Below are 27394 nucleotides of genomic sequence, written 5' to 3'. Positions count from 1 at the left end.
ATTATTTAGTGTGGTCAACCCAGATGCAAATCATTAGCCCACATCAGCATTATTTGCTAATTAGCAGTGCTCAACTAATATTGATGAGATGCATGCACCATTGATTTTCAATAAGGTTTTGTATAATTGCTATAATATATAGTTTAGTGTAAGAAGCTACTAACTAAATGCAAAACAAAAACAGCTAATAAATACCAGACAGGGCAGTTTAGAGACGGTACAACTGTCTGTTTTACTTCTGTTGTTAAAGTCCTTCCTTTCTCTCTCTTTTTCCTCCTCTGTGAAGATTAGCTAGGAGATTGGGTTATAGGGAAGGCAGAAGAGAGAACCACCAACAGTTGAGTAAAATAAACACTGATGAGACAGGCAAGGCAGCCTTTTCTTCAAACTATGGTACCAACCTTTTATCCATCAGTCTCTCATTAACAAGATACCTTCCTTCAATAGGATAATGGATTTGTGATTTCACAGTTTAAATTTCAATCCATCCTTACCATAAGATAAGTAGCATGGTCCATTGAAATGAGTATTGATTAGGGAGTCAGAGAAAAATAATTAAAACCTTTTTTTCTGTCATTGTGAAATTAGACAAGTAACTTCTCTGGGCCTCAGTTTCTCCTTTCTGTCAAATTACATATTAAACTAGATGATATAACATTCTTATTATCTTTAATTTCATGATTTTTCTCACCCTATGTGTCCTCTCCTAAAGCCCACTCTGAGTCCACACTGTGTGTGTGTGTATGTGTGTGTGTGTGTGTGTGTGTGTGTGTGTTTTGGGGGAGAATTGTCATCTCTAAACCATGCCAGTTCCATTCTGGATCTTACTAATGTCATTCTACCAGTAACTTTCACTGCCCCCAGAACTACACTCATCTCTGATGGGTGAGTTTTTGCTTAGGGAGCCCTCTATCCTTTCTAGGTTCCCTTAATATGCTGCTTTATCTCATTGCTATACAGTGGTGGCTGACTCTTCATGACACCATTTTGAGGGTTTTGTGCCAAAGATATAGGGGCAGTTTTCCATTTCCTTACCCAGTTCATTTTATAGATGAAGAACAGAAACACTGTTAAATTACTTATCCAGCAAAACACAGCTCCTATCTGTGACTAAATTTAACTCATGAAGGTAAGTCTTCCTGATTCCATGCCTTGTGCTCTATCCATTATGCCACCTAGCTTGATGAGTGCTCTTTCCACTGTACCACTGACAGAAGGAGCAGATGAGAACAGTTTGTTTGAGTGACCATGAAGGTAGCTAAAGCTGGTGGTGTGGGACACTTAGAACCTGGGCAGACAGGAAAGATGCCAAGATCATCCATTAAGTTTCAAGTTATTGCCAGTCATCCTGACTTTTGTCTTGCAGCTAGACTTCAATGACTTGAAGAGAGAATGAGACCAACAACTTTGTGCAACTCTTCCTCAATTTAAGTGTCAGTCAAAAGACATCACCATTAATGTCATTTTGGTGCTCTTTGAGAAAGTAGGACAAAAGCCAACCAACCAACAGTATCTTATTAGCATGTAACTTCCCTGAGGGCATAGACTATTGTTTGCTTGTTTTTATATACCAAGGATGTAGAAAAATATTTTATATATAGTGATCATTTAATAAATGTTCTCTTTCTCTGTCTTCTATTTATCTATCTCTCTAGAGAACTATATTAAAACATCATACTGGTTATTAGCTTCTCTCTTAGTGTGATGAAATGAAGGATGATAGATGGGATTTCTACCCTAAATTGAAGTAGGATGCCTTTAGTACTAAGGATTAAAATGGAAGACCAGGCAATTAGTGAATCCCCACTGTTCTAACCTGACCTCCAAGATTCTGACTTCCCCCGACCAGTATAACTTCTCTCTGCTTTGGCTCATTTTCCTTGCCTGATACATGAGACCTAACCAACTGAATTCTTCTTACTGAATTCCCAATTCTTCCTTTCTTTGTTATGCACAGTCTTCTCTTTCTAGTTTTTCCCCAGATCTTAGCAAAGCATCTTTACTACTGGGGACCCTTAACTGTTTGGTGGATTTAATAATTCATTTTCAAGATACATATATCACTATACATGATGATTTCTTGAGTACAAAATGTCTACACATTGCAAATATGCACTTATGTGTGTATATGTGAATAGACATATGTATGGGTAAATATATGTATGTAGTATATAGTTGTAGAGCAGGTTGTGCCCTTTCTCCTTCCCTTCCTCCCTCTCCCCCTCCACTCTTCTCCCTTTGGTGTAACTATCATTGCTATGCAAATGACCAAATAGGTAGATATCCAGCTCAGTTTTTATCCCTGAGCTTCTGTCCCACCCAATATCTTATCAGACATTTCACATTGTATATCTGAGCTCATCTTAAACTCAATGTATCAAACACTAAACGCTTTAGTCACACCATATCCTCCCTTGTTTCGAACTTCTCTATTTCTGCTGACGATTCCACCATCTACACATATATAAACAACTTTTAAACTTTATGGACAATATCTGATTTCTGTGTCTGTCAGGGCTAAAGGAGTATTTGTCTAGTGATGGAAGACACATGGCTTTCAATATCCATATATCTCCCCATGGAAGCTGTAAATAATTAAGCCAGGCTTTAACCTTCCTGTAAGCATCATGGTTGTTCAATTGATAACAAATCATTGGCTACATTTGCAGTAACCACTCTCTTCAGTTTTCCTTTGTGGCTACTGTGGCAAATGAGCTCCAAAAGGGGAAGCCTTATTATGTTTTAAGTAAATTTGTAGTCCTTTACCCATAAATCCTTATCTCTTTGGGTGTATGGACTTCTATAAATCTCTTGGTCACTGTGTCTCTGTGAAAGGGGAAGGTCACTTTTTCCTCTATCAGGGCCTTCTGATGCAGACTGGTTTTTGCTATTCAATTCTCAAGTTTGGTTGCAGGTCTTAATTCTCAGAAGTCTCACCTACAACATTGATTCCTGAAACCTAGTTACTGAAAGAAAGCTCAACAAACCACACCTAATATCTCCAGGATTCTTGAATTAATGCCTGACAAGTTGTCTCCTATTCTCTGTGAAATTAGAATCTGTTACCCTAAAAAAAAAACTACAACCCCCAGCAAAAACTACAATTCCCATAATCCCACTCACTTCCTGTTGTTGTGTGCAGATATAGACAGGATAAATTGAGTGGAGTTCCAAGTCTAGCTCTCTTTCCTTCCTGTTGGCTGTTTTGGTGGAGCAGGGATTTTTGAGCAGGTAGATTAACTTAGTCACATGATTCTATTTTGTCAGATAATAAACTTTATAAAAATAATACTTGAAGTATTGGACATTAATTTAACTCATATTTCCAAACATGACTTTTAGAATATATATTTCCATTTTAACTTAGTTTCCCCTTTAAGGCTTATCTTGATGTTCAAATTACCTTGACATCACTTTTATAAAAATGCAAATATTATTTGACCCAATTCATCCATCAATCCATCCATTTATCAACCAATCAATCAACAAACATTTAAAACTATATGTCATGAATTGTATGACTCCCAATTGTCTCTTAGAAAAAATTTAGACTCTTTTTCTTTGGCATTTAAAGCCTTTTTACAGTCAGGCACACACCTATGTTTCCAAAATAATAAAACATTTCTTTCTTTTACATATTTTATGCTCTAACCCAGCTCAGATAATTGCTGTCCCCCATACATGTCATTTTATATTTTTTGTCTTCATGCCTTTGTACAAGTTGTCCATCATGTCTGAAATTCAACATCCTTTGCTTCTTAGAATTCCTAAATTCCTTTAATCCTCAATTCAATATCTTCCCTACCCACAGCTGCTATAGCTCTCTCTTTTCATAAATTAACTTGATGCATATTAACCCTCCTCCCCAATAACATAGAACAAAGACTATTTTCCTTTTTTGACTTAGAGTATTCAGGGTCTAGCAAAGTGTCTGACACATACTAGATGCTTAATAGACATATGCTAAATGAATTAACAAAAAAGATAGGAAAGATACAACAAGAATAAATCATGTCAAAATAACTTCATTTTTTGGATATTTTTAAAGAAGCTTCTTTTTCAGGAAAATAGTATAAATATGGTCCTATATTTTAAGAAAGGTGTTGATCAATATTTTATCTGTTCTTGTGGAACAGGTGGAGAAAAACAGGTGAGGTGAGAGTATAGTTAAATATATTGATGATTGGGGGCAGCTGGGTGGCTCAGTGAATTGAGAGTCAGGCCTAGAGACAGGAGGTCCTATGTTCAAATTTGGCTTCAGACATGTCCCAGCTGTGTGACCCTGGGCAAGTCACTTGACTTCCATTGCCTAGCCCTTACCACTCTTCTGCCATGGAACTAATACACAGTATTGATTCCAAGACAGAAGGTAAGGTTTAAAAAAAATAAATATATTGACGACAATTTGAAAAATGAGAATCAAAGAGTAATCCTTAAGTTTGATGGCAACTTATGCACTGTTCAGGGATCTACTTGGTTCTGTGCTTTAACATTTTCATCCAAAATACAAAGGCAGAGATTGCTTGCTCATCAAATATTTAGATGATACAAAAACTGGATAGACAATACTAGATGACAGAGTTAGGATCAAAAGAGATTCTGAAAAGCTAGATTGTGATGATTTGAATGAGATGAATTTTAATGAGGATGAAATGTAAAATTCAATCCATGTGTTTTAAGACACTGATCCTTCAAGTGTAAGATAGGAGAGACATGGCTATTGTGACAGAGGCTGGCACTAAAGAAAAAGTGCCAGGCTGAAGAGTGTGTGAAACTGATCACTTCAACAGGGGAGGGGACCCTAGAGATTGGAATCTTGAGGAGGAGAAGATTCTGGCTGGGAGAGGAGTTGGTCTCTGTCTTAAGAAGCCAAAGACAGAAGGTAGGAAAAGACTTTCTCCTGAGAGTTACCCACTTTTCCTGCTGGTGACTGGAATTCCCCCCCCCCAAAAAAAAACTTCCCAATTGAAGGGACTTTCTGAAGAGAAACCTGAGCAGACTTTACCACAGCTCCTGTTGCCCAATGGTGAGTCAAGCTGACTTTCTCTCAGGGGGCTTAGGCTTCCAAGGCCTGAGTTCCCTTCAAACCCAAGGAGGGAGGAAAAAGGGTTTTAGATAGAGACAGGGACCCCTTTTCCCCCACTTCCCTTTCCTATTCTTTCCATGCTAGTTATTTTTTGCATTACTTGATTGAGTTGACATTAAAATTTATCTGTTCCCCAAGGTATGAACAAGTGTGAGTGAACAGATCAAGGGGAGACCCTTTGGTCTTAAGTAGAGGAGAGGGGAAGGGGGGAAAGAGCAAATCTTGGAGAGCAACCTTAGCTAAGGAGGGAAGGCAGAAGGGGGAACGTCTACAAACCCCCTCTTTTCTCTCTGAGCCAACCCTAAACATCAACTGACTCCCCTGAACCCTGCTTTGAGAAGAGGGGGGTTCTCCACTCTTTCCCCCTCTCTATACTGAAAGACTGAACCCCCAGTTACAAATTAACCTCCCCTTGTAATACAAATAGCACCCCAGATGGTACTTTTCTTGGGCATGAACCTGGACATCAGGAAAATTGCAATTAGCAGAAAGGCCAAAATCCCCAGGCTCATCTCAATGGAGTAGTAGAAAATCTGACTTCTTCTTAATAAATCCCAACAAAAGAAAAGCAAAAATCCAAGGAGGAAAACTAGGAAGAGTTTGGGGGTCAAATCTTCAGTTCAAACAGATGCTGTTCTGGGTGTCTTTTTCTAGGACCTCCACCTTGAGTTCTGTAGAGGCCCACTTTGACTTAGGTGTCATTCAGCTTCTCCTTCAGGAAGGAAGAGAACAAGTTCCAGAGGCTGAACTGCTCAAGCTCTTTCAGTTTTTTTTTTTTTTCATTTTCCACTTGGGTGACTTGTACTACCCTGGTACTGTTCACCTGGATCATCACTCGGGTCCATAATTCATGCCACCTTGGGACAAGGATGTTTTTATAACAGAACTGCAGATTACTAGTCTCATAATAAAACTGGGATTCCTGAAGCATTACCACTTGGACTTCAATTTCAGCTGTGCTGCTGCTGAGGCAGCTGCTAAGAAGCAAGAGCAACTAGGCTCTGCCCCTGCCTCCACCTGGAAACTAGGAAGCAGCCGACACTGGTGCCACTTTCATTCCTCCCGCCATGGTCATCTTATACCACCACCTTCTCATGTGATCACCTTGGCAGCTATCCCCTGGATGGATGGCCACCTGAGCCCATTGGGGAGCAGGAGCCACAAGAAAGACCCATCCCTCTACCTACCCAAAGCCCAAACACACTATTTTTTTTTGGTGGGGGAGGTATCTGGAAGTTTAGTGGAATATGATTTTAATGTAAATCAACAATGTGGTATAGAAACTGAGAAAGCCAATATAAATTGTACTAAAAGACAGAATATCCAGAGAAAAGGCAATATAGTTCTTCTGAACAATGCACTGGTCTCAAAAATTCTGGACTATTTTGTTTAGTTTTAGACTCCATATGTTAGGATATTAACCATCTGAAAGGGTTCCAAAGAATGACCAACAGAATGATAAAGAACCTCAGCCTTGAGTCATAGTATGTGTGAATACACTAAAGGAATTAGGAATATTTAAGTTGAAAAGGACTTGGAAAACATGATGGCACTCTTTGAGTAATTGAAAGGTTTTGATGTGGAAAAGGAATTAATCAGACTTACTGTTAGACTCCAAAAGTGAGAAGTAAAGTTAATAAGTGAAAGGCTCAAAGATATAAATTAAGACTGAAGGAAAGGGAGTTAAAACAGTAACTGCAGCACTTTCTGTTAAAAAGGATGTGATCTTCAATGGAATGTGGTAGGTTCTCTCTTTCTTGACCTTTTCAAGCCAAGTCTGGGTAAGTCCTTCCTGGTTGAATTGTAGAGGGATTCTTTTTCAGTTATAAGTTTAACAAGATGAGTAGGATTTATGAGCTGGTTAAAAAAAAAAAAACTCTAGAGCATTTAGTGGAAACTAAATGGTGTGTTGGTGGGAAAATACGGAAAAAAAGTTTCACAGGTTGAGAATAAATAGAAAGATTGTGATCAGCCATGTGGAAGGACTATTTGCACTGATAAAAATCAATGAATCTTAGAAAAAATTTAAGTACTTTATTTTAAAGTAGACTCTAAAAAAAGGATAATAACCCATAAGACACTTTATGAGAATTACTTGAGTATCTTAATGTGATTTGGGGAATTTTAAAACCTCATGATTATGAAAAATGCCAAAACATGATTTTTTAGAAGTCACTACTTCAAGGGAGGATTTATCACCCAGAGTGATAAATCTATGCCAAGCTTTGTCCATAGTATAGTTGTTTGCATACAGTAATGAGTTTAGAAGTCCAAAGTACAATAAACATTCAGAATGAGTATGCTATTTAAGTCCAAAAGAAATAATTCCTGAGATCAAAGTTACCCTTGAAAACTCTAAGATAATTGAAATCCACTCTCTGCCACCCCCACTCACTTTGTCACAGTATGGGGATAGAACTAAGAACAAGCTCAGCAAGACAATTCAGTAAAACAGACCTAGATTGCCTTTCTCCTCTTCATCATGGCTGATATAGTCTGTATGTATGGACACATGTGGTATAAGCCAGATCAATGTATAACCCTGGAAATAACAATCCACCACTACAAAAATTATTCAAGGTTAAAAAACTGAATGCTAAGACAAAGAAGCATCCCCACCTCACCTCAACTATTTCCTGTGAAGCACTGTTCAAACTCTTTCCCCAAGTTCTCTTCCTCTACATTAGTTTATTTTTGTTTTATATTTTTTTTTCCAAATTACATTTTGGCAAAATTTTAATAATAATTTTCTAACATTTTAATCTATGTTATTTGCCTCCCCTAAGATGGGAGGTAACATGACATAGGTTGTATGTGTTTTATTTTTCAACAATTATTTCAATGTTCATCATGCTGTGAAAGAAAAAATATATATATATATATATATATATATATATATATAGCTATATATATATATATATAGCTTCCACTAGGAAAAAATTCATGGAGGGAAAAAAAGTAAAGAATGGCATCCTTCAATTTGAATTCAGACTTCCTTTGTTCCTTCTGTGTGGATAGCCTTTACCATTATGAGTCCCTTGGAGTTGTCCTGCATCCTTGCATTGCTGATAAAAGTTTAGTTATTTACAGTTGGTCATCATTCATTATTACTGTTCCCATGCACAGCATTCTCCTGGTTCTGTTCTCTTCAATTTGTACATTGCTTATTCCACTTACTGACCACTGATGTTCTTATAAAATCTGTAATTGTAACTCCACTTACTTTCCACCAACATTCTTTTAAAAAAGGATGTCCTAAGGCCATGTTGGTGAACTTATGGCATGCATGCCAGAAGGGGCAGCGCCCTCCCCCACACACGTCTGGGGACATTTTTTATATCACCTGCTCCTCTGCCTAGCAGCCCAATGGGAATACTTCCTCCCTCCCCTATCTGTAATAAGAGGGCAGCATGAGGATACAATTTGGGCACTCCGATTCGAAAAGATTTGCTATCACTGTTCTAGAGTATTTTAAAATGTAATTTAGCTTAATGCTGCCTTATGGGTTTATATTGTATTTATTCTAAAATGTCCCTCTAACTAACTTCAATGAGCTTTCCTTTAAGATACAGTACAATAGGGCCCCTGTGTCCACTGATGCAGTTACCGATAGTTAATAACAGAAAAAAATGGAAAAATTTAGAAAATGCCAGAAAATAAAAAAACAACAACAAAGTTTATGATTTTCAAACCACCCACCAAGTCCGTATAGGTAATATCATATATATGACTCACCTCCCTTTGAAAAAGACAGAGACAGAAAAATAGAAAGACAGAAAAAGAGAGAAAGAATTGTTTCTCCATTGTTTTCAGAGGTTCAATGATATCACATACTGATATCTTGACTTGTGAGTGAATAAGATTAAATTAGGCAGAGCTACACGGTCATCAGCCTCATTATCTCTTCCAGAGACATGAAAGTCCAATGGCAAGATAAAAGTCAGATTGACTGTTATTGACCCAGAATGTAGTGGATGACCCTAGGGCCTTTGATGTCTGACCAAGCTCTAAGTACTGCACAGCACCTGCTTCAACCACCCAGAGTCACACAACTATGTTTGTCACAGGTGAGGCTTGAAACTGGATTTACCTGGTGCTAGAGCCAGTTCTCTGTACATAATGTCATATCTCATATCAAAGTTATGTTTTGTAGTTTTTAATTTTTTAATTTAATTTAATTTTTTTAAATTATATTTAATTAGATGATTTGGAATAATTTTCCATTGTTACAAGACTCATGTTCCTTTCTTCCCCTCCTCCCTTCCCCTCCCATATATAACGCACAACTCCACAGGGTTTAATATGTGCCATCGATCAAGACTCATTTCCTTCTTACTAGTATTTGCACTAGGGTGATCTTTTAAAGTCCACTTTCCCAGTCATAGCTCCACCAACCCATGTGATCAAGTGGTGGTTTTTCTTCTGTGTTTCTTTTCCCACAGTTCTTCCTCTGGATGTGGATAGCATTCTTTCTTATATGTCCCTCCAAATAGTTCTGGATCATTGCATTGCCACTAGTATAGAAGTCCATTACATTTGAATTTAGCACAGTGTATCAGTCTCTGCATACTATGTTCTCCTGGTTCTGCTCTTCTCACTCTGCATCAATTCCTAGAGGTCATTCCAGTCCCCATGGAATTCCTCCACTTTATTATTCCTTTCAGCACAATAGTATTCCATCACCAACATATACCACAATTTGTTCAGCCATTCCCCAATTGAAGGGCATCACCTCGTTTTCCAATTTTTTGCCACCACAAAGAGTGCAGCTACGAATATTCTTGTACAAGTCTTTTTCCTTATTATTGCTTTGGAGTATAAACCCAGCAGTTCTATGGCTGGATCAAAGGGCAAATAGTCTTTTAGTGCACTTTTGGCATAGTTCCAAATTGCCTTCAAGGATGGTTGGATCAGTTCACAGTTCCAACAGAAATGAATTAATGACCCAACTTTGCCACATCCCCTCCAACATTCATTACTTTCCTTTGTTGCCATGTTGGCCCATCTAGGTGTGAGGTGATACCTCAGAGTTGTTTTGGTTTAAATTTCTCTGATTATAAGAGATTTAGAACATTTTTTCATTGTTTATTAATAGTTTTGATTTCTTTATCTGGAAATTGCCTATTCATGTCTCTTGCCCATTTATCAACTGGGGAATGACTTGATTTTTTGTACAATTGATTTAGTTCCTTATAAATTTGAGTGATTAGACCTTTGTCAGAGGATTTTATTTTAAAGATTGCTTCCCAATTTGTTGCTTCCCTTCTAATTTTGACTACATTTGTTTTCTATGTATAAAAACTTTTTTAATTGAATGAAATCAAAATTATCTATTTTGCATTTTATAACTTTTTCTAACTCTTGCTTAGTCTTAAAATCTTTCTTTTCCCAAAGATCTGACAAGTTACTATTCTGTGTTCACATAATTTGCTTATTGTTTCCTTCTTTATGTTCAAGTCATTCACCCATTCTGAGTTTATCTTGGTGTAAGGTGTGAGATGTTGATCTAAACCTAATCTCTCCCATACTGTTATCCAATTTTCCCAGCAGTTTTTATCAAATAGAGGATTTTTGTCCCCAAAGCATGGGTCTTTGAGTTTATCATAAACAGTCTTGCTGAGGTCACTTGCCCCAAGTCTATTCCACTGATCTTTCCTTCTGTCTCTTAGCCATATGGTTTTGATGATCACTGCGTTATAGTGCAGTGTAAGATCTGGTACTGCTAGGTCACCTTCCTTCGCATGTTTTTCATTATTTCCCTTGATATTCTTGAGTTTTTGTTCTTCCAAATAAACTTTGTTATTGTTTTTTCTAATTCTACAAAAAAGATTTTTAGTAGTTTGATGGGCATGGCCCCAAATAAGTAAATTAGTTTGGATAGGATTGTAATTTTTATTATGTTAGCTCCTCCTACCCATGAGCAATTTGTTTTTCCATTTATTTAGAACTAGTTTTAATTGCATGGAGAGTTTTTTGTAGTTGTGTTCATATTGTTCCTGCATTTGTCTTGGCAGATAGATTCCTAAGTATTTTATACTGTCTGTGGTGATTTTAAAGGGAATTTCTTTTTTTAACTCTTGCTGCTGGGATGAGTTGGAAGTATATAGAAATGCTGATGATTTATGTGGGTTTATTTTGTATCCTGCAACTTTGCTAAAGTTGTTGATCATTTCCACTAGTTTTTTAGTTGATTCTCTAGGATTCCTTAAGTAGACCATCATGTCATCTGCAAAGAGTGATAGCTTGGTCTACTCATTGCCTATTTTAATACCTTCAATTTCTTTTTCTTCTCTAATTGCTACTGCTAGTGTTTCTAGTACACTGTTAAATAATAAAGGTGATAAGGGGCATCCTTGTTTCACTCCTGATCTCATTGGGAAGGCTTCTAATTTATCCCCATTGCAGATGATGTTTGCTGATGGTTTTAAATATATACTGTTTATTATTTTTAGAAAAGGCCCACCTATCCCTATGTTTTCTAGTGTTTTCTATAGGAATGGGTGTTGTATTTTGTCGAAGTCTTTTTCTGCATCTATTGAGATAATCATGTGATTTTGTTGGTTTGCTTGTTGTTATGGTCAATTATATGGTTGGTTTCCCTGATATTGAACCTTGCATTCCTGGTATAAATCCTACCTGATCATAATGAATAACCCTCGTGATCACTTGCTGGAGTCTTTTGGCTAGTATTCTTTTTAAGATTTTTGCATCTATGTTCTTTAAGATGATTGGTCTACAGTTTTCTTTCTCTGTTTTTGATCTTTCTGGCTTTGGAATCAGTATCATATGTGTGTCATAAAAGGAATTTGGTAGAACTCCTTCTTTGCTTATTCTGTCAAATAGTTTGTATAATATTGCGATTAGTTGTTCTTTGAATGTTTGATAGAATTCACTTGTGAATCCATCAGGCCCTGGGGATTTTTTCTTAGGGAGTTCTTTGATGGCTTGTTCAATTTCTTTTTCTGATATAGGGTTATTTACATACTCTATTTCTTCTTCTGCTAATCTAAGCAATTCATGTTTTTGTAAATATTCATCCATATAACCTAGATTGCCATATTTCTTGCCATATAATTGGGCAAAATAGTTTTTAATGATTGCCTTAATTTCCTCTTCATTAGAGGTGAGATCTCCCATTTCATTTTGGATACTGTCTATTTGGTTTTCTTCTTTCCCCTTTTTATTAGACTGACCAGTACTTTGTCTAATTTTATTTGTTTTTTCAAAGTACCAGTTTCTAGTCTTGTTTATTAATTCAATAGTTCTTGTACTTTCAAATTTATTAATTTCTCCTTTAATTTTAGGATCTCTAATTTAGATTTTAGCTGGGGATTTTTAATTTGTTCACTTTCTAATGTTTTACTTTGCAGGCCTAATTCTTTGACCTCTGCCCTCTCTAATTTATTAATATATGAACTCAAGGATATAAATTTCCACTATGTATTGCTTTAGCTGCATCCCATAGATTTTGAAAGGATGTCACTTCATTGTCATTTTCTTCAATGAAATTATTGGTTCTATGATTTGTTCTTTAACTAACCAATTTTGGAGAATCATATTATTTAATTTCCAATTAATTTTTTATTTGCCTCTCCCTATATGCTTATTATTTTTATTGTATTGTGGTCTGAAAAGTTTGCATTTATTATTTCTGCTCTTTTGCACTTGTTTGCAATGTTTATATGCCCTAATACATGGTCATGCTTTTCTTACATGCAGGTCTGGCCCCTGAGAGCTTAGAGGTTGCCTGGAAGAGATCTGGCTGTAAGGAGTAGGGAGGACTCTGTTTTGAGCATTGGAGTGGTTTTAGCCCGAGGAGTTTTTTTACGGTTCTCTGTGGTATTTTTTGCTGTGAGCTGCCCTCTTTCCCCAAGCTCCACAACCCCCGATTTCCACATTTCCTCAGCCTCCCAGTGTTCTGAGTTGTTTCTCTTAGCTGTAAGTCTGTGTTGAACTCAGCTAGACTCCCTTCTATAACTTAGAAGTTTGTCCTGTGCTCGCTTGGACTCTGGAAAGGTAAATAAAGTGTGGGAGGGGTGGTGCGCTCACCCCTCAGTGGGGGAAATTTTGCCCCCTTTTAGCATGGAAATGCTCTAACTTTGCCTAGCTTCTGTGCTGTGTCCTACTGTGGAACTCCTTTGCTCTTTTGATCTTGGTTTTGTCTATTTGAGGCACTCTGTCTCGATTGGTGGAGAGGACAAAAAGAGCTCTGCTCCTACTCAGTAGCCATCTTGACCTGGAAGTCCTGTAGTTAAAAAAAAAAAAAAACCCAACAATTATATATCCCAGCTTTGGGATAAGAACTCACTATTTGAGAAAAATTGCTTGAAAAACTGAAAAACAATATGGCAAAAACTAGGTATATATCAATATCTCACTTCCTATACCAAGGTAAAGTTAAAATGGGTATATGATTAAGAGATAAACGATAGTACCATAAGTAAATGAGAGGAACATAGAATAGTTTACCTGCCAGATCTATGAAGAGGGGAAGAATTTATGACCAAACAGGAGACAGAAAACATTACAAGATGTAAAATGGATAATTTTGATTTTATTAAATTTAAAAAGTTTCATAAAAACAAAACCACTCTAACCAAGATTAGAAGGGAAACAATCAACTTCAAAAAAATTTTATAGCAACTTAAATAAAGGTCTAATTTCTCAGACATATAGAGAATTAAATCAAATTCATAAGAATACAAGTCATTGCCCAGTTGACAAATGGTTAAAGGATAGGAACAACCATATTTTAGAAAAAAGAATAAAAACTATCAATAATCAAAAGAAAAAAATTGTTCTTAATCACTCTTGATTAGAGAATTGCAAATGAACCCAATTCTGAGTTACTACCTCTTACCTCTCAGATTGGACAATATGACAGTCAAGGAAAATTATAAATGTTGGAGGGAATGTGGCAAAATGGGGACACTAAAGGATGGTTGGTAGAATTGTGAACTACTCCAACCATTCTTCAGGGCAATTTGGAACTACACAAAAGGCGATAAAACTGTACATATTCTTTGACCCTATGATTCTGCTACTAGGTCTGTATCCTAAAGAGATCATAAAAAAGAAGATAGAATAAACTTGTACAAAAATATTTATAGCAGCTCTTTTTCTGGTGGCTAAGATTTAGAAACTGAGGAAATAGCTATCCACTGGGGAATGGCTGAACAAATTGTGGTATATAACGGCGAAGGAACACTCTTGTGCTATAAGAAATGATGAGCAGAATGATTTCAGAAAAAAAAAAACTGGAAAGATTTACATGAACTGATGCAGAGTGAAATAAGCAGACCCAGGAGAACATTGTATACAGTAACAATATTGTACAATGATTAACTGAGAAAGTTTTAGCTACTTAGAAATACAATGATTCAGGACAATTCTGAAGGACTTATGACAAAGAATACTATCCACCTCCATAAAAATAACTGTTAAAGTTGGAATGGATGTCAAACAAAGCATACTATTTTTCACTTTAGTTTATTTGTATTTGTATTTTGGAGTTTTGGTTTTATATAAGTATTCTCTTACAACAGTGACCAATATGGAAATAGGTTTTATATTATAATACATGTATAACCCAGCTCAAATCCCTTACCATCTTCTGGAAGAGGAGAGCAAAAAAGGGAGAGAGACAATTTGGCTCTTATAATTCCTAAAAAGGTATATCAAAAATTGTTATTACATGTAATTGGGAAAATAAAATATCTTTAAAAAATATAGCAGTGAGGGGGCAGCTGGGTAGCTCAGTGGATTGAGAGCTAGCCCTAGAGATGGGAGGTCCTAGGTTCAAATCTGACCTCAAACACTTCCCAGCTGTGTGACCCTGGGCAAGTCACTTGACCCCCATTGCCTAGCCCTTACCACTCTTCTGCCTTGAGGCCAATACACAGTATTGACTCCAAGACGGAAGGTAAGGGTTTAAAAAATATATATGTATATATATATATATATATATATATATATATATATATATATATATATATATATATATATATATATAGCTGCAAATTTTTCTTTGCAGGGAGCTCTGAGATACCTAAAAACTTTCTGCCAGCAGGAGATTATTAACTGCTCAACAATTTCTAGTCATTTAGAGTTATCTGTGGCACTGAATGGTTATGTGATATGCTCAGAGTCACAGAGCACATATGTAAAAATGGCAGGACTACAACCCATATCTTCCTTTCCCCCTTTACTTTCTTTTGTGTGTGTGTGAATTTACATTTTTTAATTTATTTTACAATTGCAGCAGCAGCACCTTGCCAGTACTCCAGCAAAGTCTTTCTGACTCTAGGACAGGCTATCTAACACTATGCAGGTTGATTTTTTAAAAACAAAACAAAACAAAAACAAGTTTTATTGATGTCATGTTTCTCCAATCATCATAGTTATTCCTAACGTTCTTCTCCCTTCTCTTTCGTGAGAGTTATCTCAAATAATAAATACTGCAGAAAGTGAACTAGAATTAAGAAGCTTCTTGATGAGAATGAAAGAGGAAACTGTCAAAACTGGCCTGAAACAACATACAAAAACTAAGATCTGGCAACTGTTCCCATCACTTCCTGGCAAATAGAGGGGAAAGAAATGCAAGCAGTGCCAGATTTTATATTCTTGGGCTCAAAGATCACTGCAGATGGCGAATGCAGTCATGAAATTAAAAAAAAAAATGTTTGCTCCTTGGAAGGAAAGCTATGGTAAATATGTACAGTACACTAAAAAGCAGAAATATTTCCTTACTAAGCAAGGTTAGTTAAAAGTGTTTTTTTCAGTAGCAATGTATGGCTGTGAGAGTTGGACTAAAAGGACAGGAGAGAACCACAGAATTAACACTTTTGAATTGTAGTGCTGAAGAAGACTTTTGAGAATCCCTTGGACAGCAATGACATCGAATCAGTTAATATTAAAGAAATTAATTCAGTTTATTCACTGGAAAGTCAAATACTGAAGCCACAGCTTAAACATTGTGGCCACATAATGAGAGGAAAGGATTCATTGAAAAAGAGACACTGACATCAGGAAAGTTTGAAGGCAAAAAGAAAAGAAAATGGAAGGGGATGAGATGTATAGATAATGCCTTGAAGCAATGAACATAAGCATGGACAAGCTTACAATAGGAGGGCCTGGTGCATTATAGTTTATAGGGTCACAAAAAGTTGAACATGACTGAATGAATGAACAATGACAAATTTTCTTAAAGGAGAAAATAATCAGCACAACTGATAGACACGGAGCAATTCTGAAAATCTGTGTGATGCATAACAATTGTGGATCTCCTACCTCCACAAAACTATGAACTGGGGTGTCTTCTCATATCTCTTCATTTGAGTAATGCTTGATCTTTAGTTTTCTTAGGTTCACTTTTGAATTTTTGTGTGTGGTTATTCTTTCCATTCATTTGTTTATAATCGTGCATATTTTTTTTTTTCTTGGCTCTACTAACTTCACTTTGAATCAGTTTATGTAAATCTTTTCACACATCTCTAAATTCATCACTTTTTCTCTTATAGCACTGAACAATTCCATGACATTCACATATCTCTTTCTTATCCTGAGTACCTTAATTTTGTCAGTACAGAACCTTTGCATTTTCATATAATCAGTTATATTTTATCTTTTGCATTTTTTTCTTTGGTTAAGAATATGACTTGTACTCATAAGTGTGAGAGTTTTACAATGTATTTCTCATTTAATATTTTTAATAATCTGATCATTAATATTAAGGTCATGTATGCTTTTAGAACATATTTCAACATATAGTGTGCAAGTTGATTATTGATTACACAATCTATACAATGGGAGGAGCCAAAGATCTGAACTGAAAGTGAATAAATAAAATCTTTGATATAAGGAAATGGCACCTGAGCTTAGTCTTAAAAGGAATTGTTATATCTGTATGTGAGATGCAGTTTTTAAGTATTTAATTTCACCTGGGTCTGCTTGTGAACCTTCAGAATTCAACTCACTTGTTCCAGTATGCACATACCCTCCACAGTTTTCTTAATTTTAAAAAGATTTTTCCAATTTACATATCAATTAACTACATTAAAAATTTTAATATTTGTTTTGTATGCTGTGCAATTCATGTTCTTTCCCTCCCTCCCTACTGCCTCCCAAACAAGAAGACAGTTGATATTATGTAGGATGTACACAGATGTACACAGTATAAGATACATATGTCTCTATTCACTCTATGAATGAAGACATATATTACTTACATGAGAGAAAAATTAATGGAGAAAATAAAGATGGTATATTTCAATCTGCATTTGGACTTCATCTGCTTCTTCTATGTCGAATATTCTTTTTCATTATGAATCCATTGGAGTCCTAGATCCTTGCCTTGTTGATAGTAGTTGTCATTCATAGTTCATCATATATTACTGTTGTTACAGTGTGCACTGTTCTTTTGGTTCCGCTTACCTCTCTTTATATACTTCAAATAAATTTTTTCATGTTTTAATTTTTTTTCTAATCATCATCTTATTGAGCACTTCTTGTGGCACAACAGTATTCCATTACAATAATTTACTACAACTTGTTCAGCCATTTCCCAATTGATGGATATCCATTCAGTTTCTAGTTTTTTGCTACCACAAAATGAGCTACTTTAAATATTTTAGAACATACAGTTTCTTTTCCTTTTTTCTTTATCATCTTATGAAGCAAACCTAGTAGTGGTATTGCTGGATCCAAAGGTATACACAGTGAGGACAGATAAGTTGCTCAGTGAATTGAGAGCAATACCTGGAAATGGGAAGTTCTGAGTTCAAATCTAGATATTTCCTAGTTGGGTGATCTTGAGCAAATCACTTAATCCCCATTGCCTAGTCCTTACTGCTCTTCTGCCTTAGAATAATACATAAAATTGATTCTAAAAGAGAAGGTAAATTTTTTCAAAAGGTATGCATACTTTTATAGCTCTTTGAGTATAATTGTACAATGTTCTCCAGAATGGTTGGATCATTTCACTGTTCCACCAACAATGTACAAGTGTTTTCATTTTTCTACATCCCTTCCAACATTTGTCATTTTGCCCTTTTTTTTCACTTTAGCCAATCTGAGAGATCTGTGATATCACAGATGTATATATGTGTTTGTGTATGTCTATATATCAGATGATATGGTTTCTTAATTTCTTAAAACCTAAATCTCCAGAATTTTTATATACTTTTCACATCCATTCAGTGAGACTAACTGAGCATTTTTTCCTTCAAGAATTGCTATCAAATATGTACTGGATATGAGAAAAAAGAAAGAGGAAAAAAAAAGCATGCCACTTGCACTGAACAAAGCAAGCTAATTTAAGCAATTTGCAAAATCAACAGAGTGACATAGAAACATTCTGTGTAGCCCATCAGTTGGGAAAGAGTGATTTACAACTAGGTAATGAATAATGTTCCTCTTCTCTTTACAACTCAATTATATGGTAATTTGTGGAGGTCAAATGACCTGTACAAACCAGCTAATGATGTTCTAATAAATTATTCCAATAGTTTTCTGACCATAGGCAGAAGCCCAGGAAATGCTAGCTTATGCTAGAATTATTCATATTTATTTGTACATTTTCTATATACTTAGACATGTCTTAAGTTTATAAAAGGTATGACCTCCCCAACAGGGAAGTCTAGTATTATATTTATGAGGGACAGAGAGGTGGGGGATCCTACATTTTAAATTTGACCTCAGAAACTTCTTAGCTGGGTGAAGATGGGAAAGTCACTTAAGCCCAGTTGTCTATTCCTTACCATTCTTCTGCCTTAAAGCCAATACTTAGGATCGATTCTAAGTCAGAAAAAAAAATGGTTAAAATGTATATTTACTTACTTAAAAAGTCAGGGAAAACATATGAAGAAATATAAAATTTTCCTTCTCATTACCAAAGATATTGAACAACATAGATCCAAAGACCTATTTATGGCATACTTTACTAGAGGGCTTCCTTTAAGACGATGATGGCCTATTAATTATTAGCAGTCCCAAATCCTCATAAAGATACTGTCATGTATCCCACATCTTTACAGCTTTTCCTTGAAGAGAGCAAGGGAAATTTGTTACATGATTTGTTAAATCCAAAATCTACTATATTTTCGATGCTGTAAGCCCTGATCTATCTCTAGTTACCTTGTAAAAGAAGGAAAAAGTTTAGCTTTTTTTCTAGTTTAAATGTATTTGTTTGTTACAATAAAATTCCAAGATTTCTCCTTTTTCCCCTCCTTCCCTGCACTTTACAAGGCATCAGTTGGCATAGATAAATATGTGTGTGTGTGTGAAGTCAGCACAAGAAAATTCAATTGTGTACAATTGGTAATAAAAACTAAAGGCAAAAAATTACATGAAATAACATTTTTAGTTACACACTAAATCTGCACCATTTCCCAAATCAATGTAGCCTCCCAGACATTTGCCCAATTCAGATTCATTCTTGCTCTGAGATGCTTTAGTGTGAGTCATTACATTGTTTTGAGCCAAATATCAATTCCTAAATCAGGCTTGTCTGGAGTCCTGGCTTGCAACAAACTGGGTCCAGGTCAGGGTAGTGCTTCTCTTTGCTTCATTAATGCTACTGAGTTATTAATAATGGCCACAAACAACATGCTGAATATGGAAATATATAATGTACAATATCACATGTAAAAGTTATATCATACTGCTTGCCACTTTGGGGAGAGGAGAGGGAAGGGAGAAAGGAAAATAGTTTAGTTCACAAAATGACAAAAAATAAATGTTAAGAATTATTTCTGTAGTCAATTGGCAAAATGGGCATATGAGATAGGAAATCCTGAGTTTCAAATGTGTTCTAAGATACTTCCTTACATGTGACCTTAAGCCTTGGAAGCAGTATGTAGTATTAATTCTAAGAAAGTAGGTCTATCTATCTATCTATCTAGAGATAAAGGCAGAGACAGGGACAGAGTTACAGAGGGGGGGGGCGAGAGAGAGAGAGAGAGAGACAGAGAGAGACAGAGAGAGAGAGAGAGAGAGAGAGAGAGAGAGAGAGAGAGAGAGAGAGAGAGAGAGAGAGAGAGAGAGAGAGGGAGGGAGGGAGGGAGGGAGGGAGAGAGAAAGAAAGAGAGAGAGAAAGATAAGAAAGAGAGAGAGAGAGAGAGAGAGAGAGAGAGAGGAGAGAGAGAGAGAGAGAGAGAGAGAGAGAGAGAGAGAGAGATGTCTTTGGGGGAAAAAAAACTGGTCCCAATTGCAAGAGTAATGATGCTAAGTAGCTCTGATAAGCCTAAGAAAATTAGTAAGTGCCTAGGCTTTTAGAATTGGAAATATTTATTAAGTAATAGGGTTGTCTATTATTGTGATTTTCAACTTATAAGGAAGATCTTGGAACATGTTGGTTGCAAAAACTAAGGTCTTACTGTATGTTATTCTTATTCATGTTCATCAGTTCTTTCATTGGAGGGGGACATTCACAGTTTTTCATCAAACAATATTTCTGTTGTGATATATAATGTTCACTTGGTCTGCTCATTTTGCTCTTTATAAGTTCAGGTAGGTCTTTTCCATGATTAGTCTTTTTTTTAAACACTTACCTTCTGTCTTGGAGTTAATACTGTGTATTGGCTCCAGGGCAGAAGAGTGGTAAGGGCTAGGCAATAGGGATTAGGTGACTTGCCCAGGGTCACACAGCTGGGAAGTGTCTGAGGCTAGATTTGAACCTAGGACCTCCCATCTCTAGCCCTGGTTCTCAATCCCCTGAGTTACCCAGCTGCCCCCCCTACCATGATTAGTCTTGATGAGTTTTACTGTCCTTAGGGTACAGTTGCTTTCTAATATATTAAAACATTGGTTGTCCTATCCCCAGGAATATTCTTACCTGCCATGCTTACACAGGAACTAGAGACCCTTTCACATGGATCTATGGAGAATTGGAAAGTAACTATATTTTGAGAATTTCTAGGGGAAACATGGATGAGGTCAAATAACCAAAATGTTATGATCCAGAGTTGTTCTCAATAGTAATTTTAGTTTTTATAAACACTTGAAAGTTTAACAATGCCCTGTAAGTTATTAGAGAAATGAGTAAAGATGAGAAGGAACCATATGCAATTCAAATAGCTTCAAATGAGTTATTTAAACTAGTTTCTGACTCTGAAGAAAGGAGAATTCAATCAAATTAAAAAGCCTAATATGAAATGTCCAAAAAAAAAAAGAAACCCTGAGAAGTTTAAATGATGTAAAACAGTGACCTAATAAAATTGCCAAAAGCAGTGGAGTAGAAAAATTAGCTTGTCAAATCTTTGGCATAAGAATCTTGTATGGAAATTCAGGTTTTTCTGGGGCCATTTATAAATGAAACTGGAAGGAAGATGATAAATTGATGAGATAGGGAAAAGGTTTGCCAGAGTTTCTATAGTCATCTATTCACATCATTGATGACAGTGGAATCTCCACAGTAGAAAGCATAATAGCTGAGTAGCAACTCTACAGGACAAGGAACAAGAAATGACATTTAAGAAGATTATGTCAGAAAGAACACCTGGACCTGTCTAAATACTTAGTGAATAAATGTGGTGGAGGTGACAAAATTTTAAAAAGCATTCAGGAATCTGTTTGAGAAGTATCTCAGAGACAGAATGATTCCAAAAGAATGGAAAAGATCATGAACATTATTAATAACAAAAAAGATGAGCAAAACATAATCACAACTACAAACTAATGTCTACTTTTTCATTTATATTAAATATTTAATTAAACCATGTAATTATTATTCCATCTCATCCATGGAAATCATTTTTCTCATCTCAATGAAATCTTTTTTGTATATATTAAATGTAACAATATTTAATTTATAATAATGATGATGAAAATAACATCATGAACCAAAATGAAATGAATAAATTTTTGGCAACCATAACACATACTTTATGCCCTAATAGATTTGGAAAGTCATACAATATTAATGAGAGAGCATATTGCTCTAAAGAAGCTACAAAAAATTAATTTGTCTTTGTCAAGAAAGAAAATGATGATTTATAGATTTTATATTATGTGATAAACAGGTGAAAATACCACAGATATTATATTGTGATAAGTGATAGTCAAGGATGATAGCTTTGTTGTTCAATTATGTGACTCTTCATGACTCCATTTACATGGGGTTTTCTTGACTAGGTTACTAGAATGGCTTGCCATTTTCTTCTCCAGTGGATCAAGTGGATTGTTTTGTCAAGCTATGAGAGGTTATGTAGTTTTTCCAGAGTCATACATCTAGGAAGTGTCTGACGTTTTATTTGAATTCAGATCTTCCTAGCTCCAGGTCCAGTGTTCTATCCTCTGAGTCATCTCAGCTGATAGCAGGAACACACAATTGTATTTTCTGAGTACAAATGAAAGTATATCCATATTGTATCAGGTTAGAGGCTATCAAATGTCAAAGGCCCAAGGATGGAATCAATGACATTCATAATTCATATCTACATGATATGCACATACCTAGAGTTTTGTGAATATGTTTTTGAAAGTAGTGATGTTTCTGATTGCAATTCTGATGGCAATTCAACACAAGTTCATCATCATAAAAAATATAGAGAAAGGTTTTCTTTAAAAAGCCTGAGATAGGGGGGTAGAGTCAAGATGGCTGCTTAGAAGCAGCAAAAGTCCAGACCTCTGTGAAAACCCTTCCACACAAACCAAAAACAAAGTGCTTCAAGGGGACAGAAAACCAAATCTAACAACAGGACAGAGCCAGAGGACTGTCTTGCTCTATTCAACTTAAAAGGTACTCACAGAAGGCTGAATTCTTGGGTTTAAGGAAAAGGAAGAAGAAAGGTCCCAAGACTCACCTACTGTGCTGCATCTCTAGCAGTCTCTGGACTCTCAGGGCCAGATTCCAGCCCAGAGAGAATGCCTTGCTGCCACAGCTGTGCCAGGCTCAGGGCTGGCTCTAACCACAGTCAGAAGGGATGCAGCTGGAAGATAGGCAAGGAGTAGAAGGCAGCCTAGTCTTGGCCACCACTCTCCATCTTGGGCTTCTGTTTCTTGAGGTTTTGGCCTCAGGGCACATCCAGCTCTGCAGATCTACTCCAGCCTGGCTTAATCCAGTCTATAAATAGGACAGATAAGAAGCCTTTAGAGGACAGGGAATCTCAATCTCCAAATACTCTTCCTCCACCAACTGCACTGAGAGCCTCCATAAAAATCCTGCTGACTCAGATACTGGATGAAGGCTGCAACTGCAATAGAATATCTTAATAAAAGGGCTGGAAGCACAGCTCCCTTCAGTCTCCACATCTTAACCTACACCTTTAGCTTCTGCTTCCAGCTGGGGAAGATCTGACCTCAGGGCTAATTAAAACTCCATTAGCCCAATCTAGTCAATCAGCAGAGCAAAGAAGATACCCCTTCAGGACAGAATAGACCAAACTCACAGATCCAGCAAATAAACAGAGAAGCAAGAATACAGCCAATTAAGAGGGAGAAAGAAGGAAAAATTATGATTAAACAAAATAAAAAGAAAAAAGAAATTACAATAGATACCTTCTATCCAAGTAATGAATAAAGAGCAAATGGAACAGAGGAGAACCAAGGAATACCAGCCAAAAACACAGAAACTTCAGCAAATTGGACTCAGGCTTTGGAAGAACTCAAAACATAATTAAAAAAAAAAACCAATTAAGAGAGGCTGAAGATAACTTGGAAAAGAATTTAAAAAGCAAAATAAGTCATCTGGAAACAGAGGCACATTAACTAAAACCAAAAAATAGTGTCTTGAAAGCCAGAATTGACCAGCTTAAAGATGAGGCAAAGAAAGTAAAAGATGACCTACAAAGAAAAGCAGACCAGAAGGAGAAGGATAACCAAAAATCCAGGAATGAAATTCAGTCTTTAAAAATTAGAATCCAGCAACTAGAAACAAATGACTTCACAAAACAGCAAGAGTCTATAAAACAAAATCAAAAGAATGAAAAAATTGAGGAAAATATGAAACACCTCATTGGTAAAACTACAGACCTGGAAAATAGATCGAGAAGAGACAATTTAGGAATTATTGAACTACTGAAAAATTATGAGAAAAGAAAACTCCTTGACATAATTCTTTAGGAAATTATTCAAGAAAACTGCCCCAATACTCATGAACAAGAGGGAAAAGTGGAGATTGAACGAATCCATAGATCATCACCTGCATTTAATCCCCAATTGACAGCACCCAGGAATGTTATAACCAAATTCAAGAACTACCATACCAAGGAAAAGATACTAAAATCTGCTAAGAAGAAACTGTTCAGATATCCTGGAACCACAATTCAGTTAACATAGGACCTGGCTGCATCTACCCTGAAAGATCAGAAGTCATGGAATATGATATTCTGGAAAACAAGGAAACTGGGTTTACAACCAAGAATTGACTATATTGTTTCAGGGGAAAGCATGGTAATTTAATAAAATTGAAGACCTCCAAGTATCCCTAAAGGCCTGACTTAACCAGAAAATTTGAGACCCAAACACAGAACTCTAGAGAATCACCAAAAGGTAATTAGAAAAGGGGGGTGGAGGTAGGAAACCTAATAAGTTCAAATGATTTGTATACCTATAAGAAAAGATGATATTGAAAATTCTTAAAAATTGTAATTATCATCAGGATAGCTAGAAGTATATTTAGAGGGTACAGTGACAAACTGTATAGGATGATATGTCAAAAATATTTAAAAATCTAGGGGTAAAAAAGTGGATAATACTAAGAGAAATGGAAAAAGAATTAAAATGGGGTAAATATATATTGCATATGTGAGTGCATGGAGAGGGGTGGGGGGAAGACTAATACAATGGAGGGGTGAAAGAGGTTGGAGATAGTCTCCATGAAAATTTTAATCATTACAGTGAGGAGGGTCAGAAAGGTTCAAATGGGGAAAAAAAAAACAACTTGAACTCCAAATTTAATCGTCATTATCAATATCATCAATAACATCATCAGATCATCAACATCAACATCATAGCCATCAACAACAACATCAACATCGACACCATCATCACCCACAACAACATCAATACCATCAACATCAACAACAACATGATTATGATCAATATCATTGTCATTAACATCAATATCTAACTATCCATCTTTTCCTGGGCCAGGAAAATTTTTGTTGGGTGGCCTAACCTCATAGCATACTATACAGAATACTGAATGAGAATCAAAAGACCTAAACCCTAGGCTAAAGTGCTACTATGTGTCCTTTGGGGGTAAAAAAAAAGCCTTCTTTTTTCTGGCCTCAGTTTTCTCATTTATGCATGAGTGAAGCTTACCTGAACTATGCATTAAATTAAATCAAAGAATAAACCAGGTATAAACAAGAATAAGAGAGATATGGGAGGAAGAGTAGAAAAGCAGTGTCATTGATGACAACAGTCTAGGCTACTGCATCACCTCTTCCATGGCCAAGAGACACTGAAATCAGTATTCCTGATATTGGTAGAACAGTGAATAACTGAGTGAGAGCAATGGATTTAAGCTCTTTAAGAAGATCAAAGATAACCTATCATCTCCACACTTCTAAGACATCCAAATGGGCAAATAGAAAATCAATTACAATAGGAGCTTATCCACAAATTTAGTTTTAATCTAGTTTCTGATATCATCTCTGTCACGACAGTGAAATTCAAACAATTAACTCAAGAAGCATGCATGCATCTAAATTTAAACATTTTTGCTATGAAATGTAACCATTTATCAAGATTTAATGTGTCTAATTCACATAGTAGTATTACATAATTCCAGACACATGGGACATATGATTTTGGAAGATAGGAAATAATTTACCAAAATACAATAATTTTATGTAAACAGAAGTTTTGAAACTGAGTTTTAGTCAATTGCATATTGAACAGTATACAGAAATTACAGCTTTTCTATTTACTGCTAACTTTGTTCTTATTTTCTTCTTTATTATTAAAAAGGACAACATACATTTTTACATTTAAAATTCTAAACAAACATCCTTTCCTATTATTATTGTAAGCAATTTTTAGATAGAGAAAATATGAAAAATAATGACTAGCCTTACATCTTGAACATTATATTAAAAGGTGTTTAAAATGCTTACATAAAGTTTAATGGCTTCATAAGAAGGTTTATAAAGGTATTATGATGAGATCTGGAAACATCTGGGAACACAGAGGCTCTATAAGGAAGAACAACTTCATGATTCTTCTAGATATTCTCTGTTCAACTTTAGTAATATTCCTTAATCATGAAAATAACCCTTCCTTGGCATCATCTACTTGCAAGACTGAAATGATTTCTATTTACCTGAAAGATACAAATTCATATCACAATTCTCAGTTAGGGACTGTCATTCCATTCTCAGGGTGATTAACAGGCCATCTTTAATCATTTATGTACTATATGTATCACTGAATGGAACAACCATAAAGAAATCTACGTCTTCCTAATTTTTTAAATTTGTGGGTACTTTTATTGCATTTTGTTGTTTTTAATGTTGTTTTCTGCAGATTTGTAATTTAATTGGTGATGCAAATATAAGCAATCAAACTAACTCTGGTTTTTAAAGACATACAATTTTAATGAGAAGATAACATGTAAGGAAGAACTATGGCTGTGGAGATGATATTTACATTGGGAACAATATAATATTTGAGGAGGGGAAAAGGCTACAGGTGTGAGGGAGGTTGAATTTCATCCTTACTGAAGTCCAGAACTCTGAAACTCAAAGGATTGAGTGGCTTCAGCTTTCCCAATAATAGGCACTTCAAGGGTATATCATCATGCCTATAACTATCTCATTCTTTTTTATTGAATACATAAAAAAGTATTTTTTTATAAATTTCATGAAACAAATATCAAATTAAACATTTTCCCCCCAAAAGCCTGAAATAATAAGGTATATGTACCTTATTATTTGTTTATACACATGCAGACATAAATGTATTATATATGCACTTTACATGTATGTGTTTAATGTGTATATGTATATGTGTATACATATGTGTATGCATATATGTGTATAAATATCTATATGTATATATATAAAATAGCTAAAATTAGAAACTGTAGAAAACACTTAAGGCTGCAAAAAATAAGCATGGGCTGAAATTCTAATAAGATTTTACTTGTATCTAGGATTATATATTCAAAATTTACTATTTTGATGAATTGGTAGATGAAAAATGTCCATATTAAAACAAAGACTTCAAAATATCCTTGATAACTAACCCATTAAATTGTATTGGAACCAGGCCTTCATTTGAGACTAAATTATTACCTACAATCACCCAGCCTTGGATAGCATCAACCCATGAAAATTTAGCAACATTTTCCATAGATGTTGCCAT

At 35.6% G+C, this 27394-nt stretch overlaps 1 pseudogene; it reads right to left on the bottom strand.

Annotated features, from left to right (window-relative positions):
* Nucleotides 1-70: 70 nt before the first annotated feature.
* LOC100617192 (nuclear envelope integral membrane protein 1-like) lies at nt 71-27394 on the bottom strand (annotated as a pseudogene).

This window comes from Monodelphis domestica, chromosome 5, assembly GCF_027887165.1.
Source record: "Monodelphis domestica isolate mMonDom1 chromosome 5, mMonDom1.pri, whole genome shotgun sequence".
In the NCBI taxonomy this organism is placed as follows: Eukaryota; Metazoa; Chordata; class Mammalia; order Didelphimorphia; family Didelphidae; genus Monodelphis; species Monodelphis domestica.
Note: the sequence above shows the minus strand (reverse complement) of the source record. Positions and strands in the feature narration are given on the sequence as shown.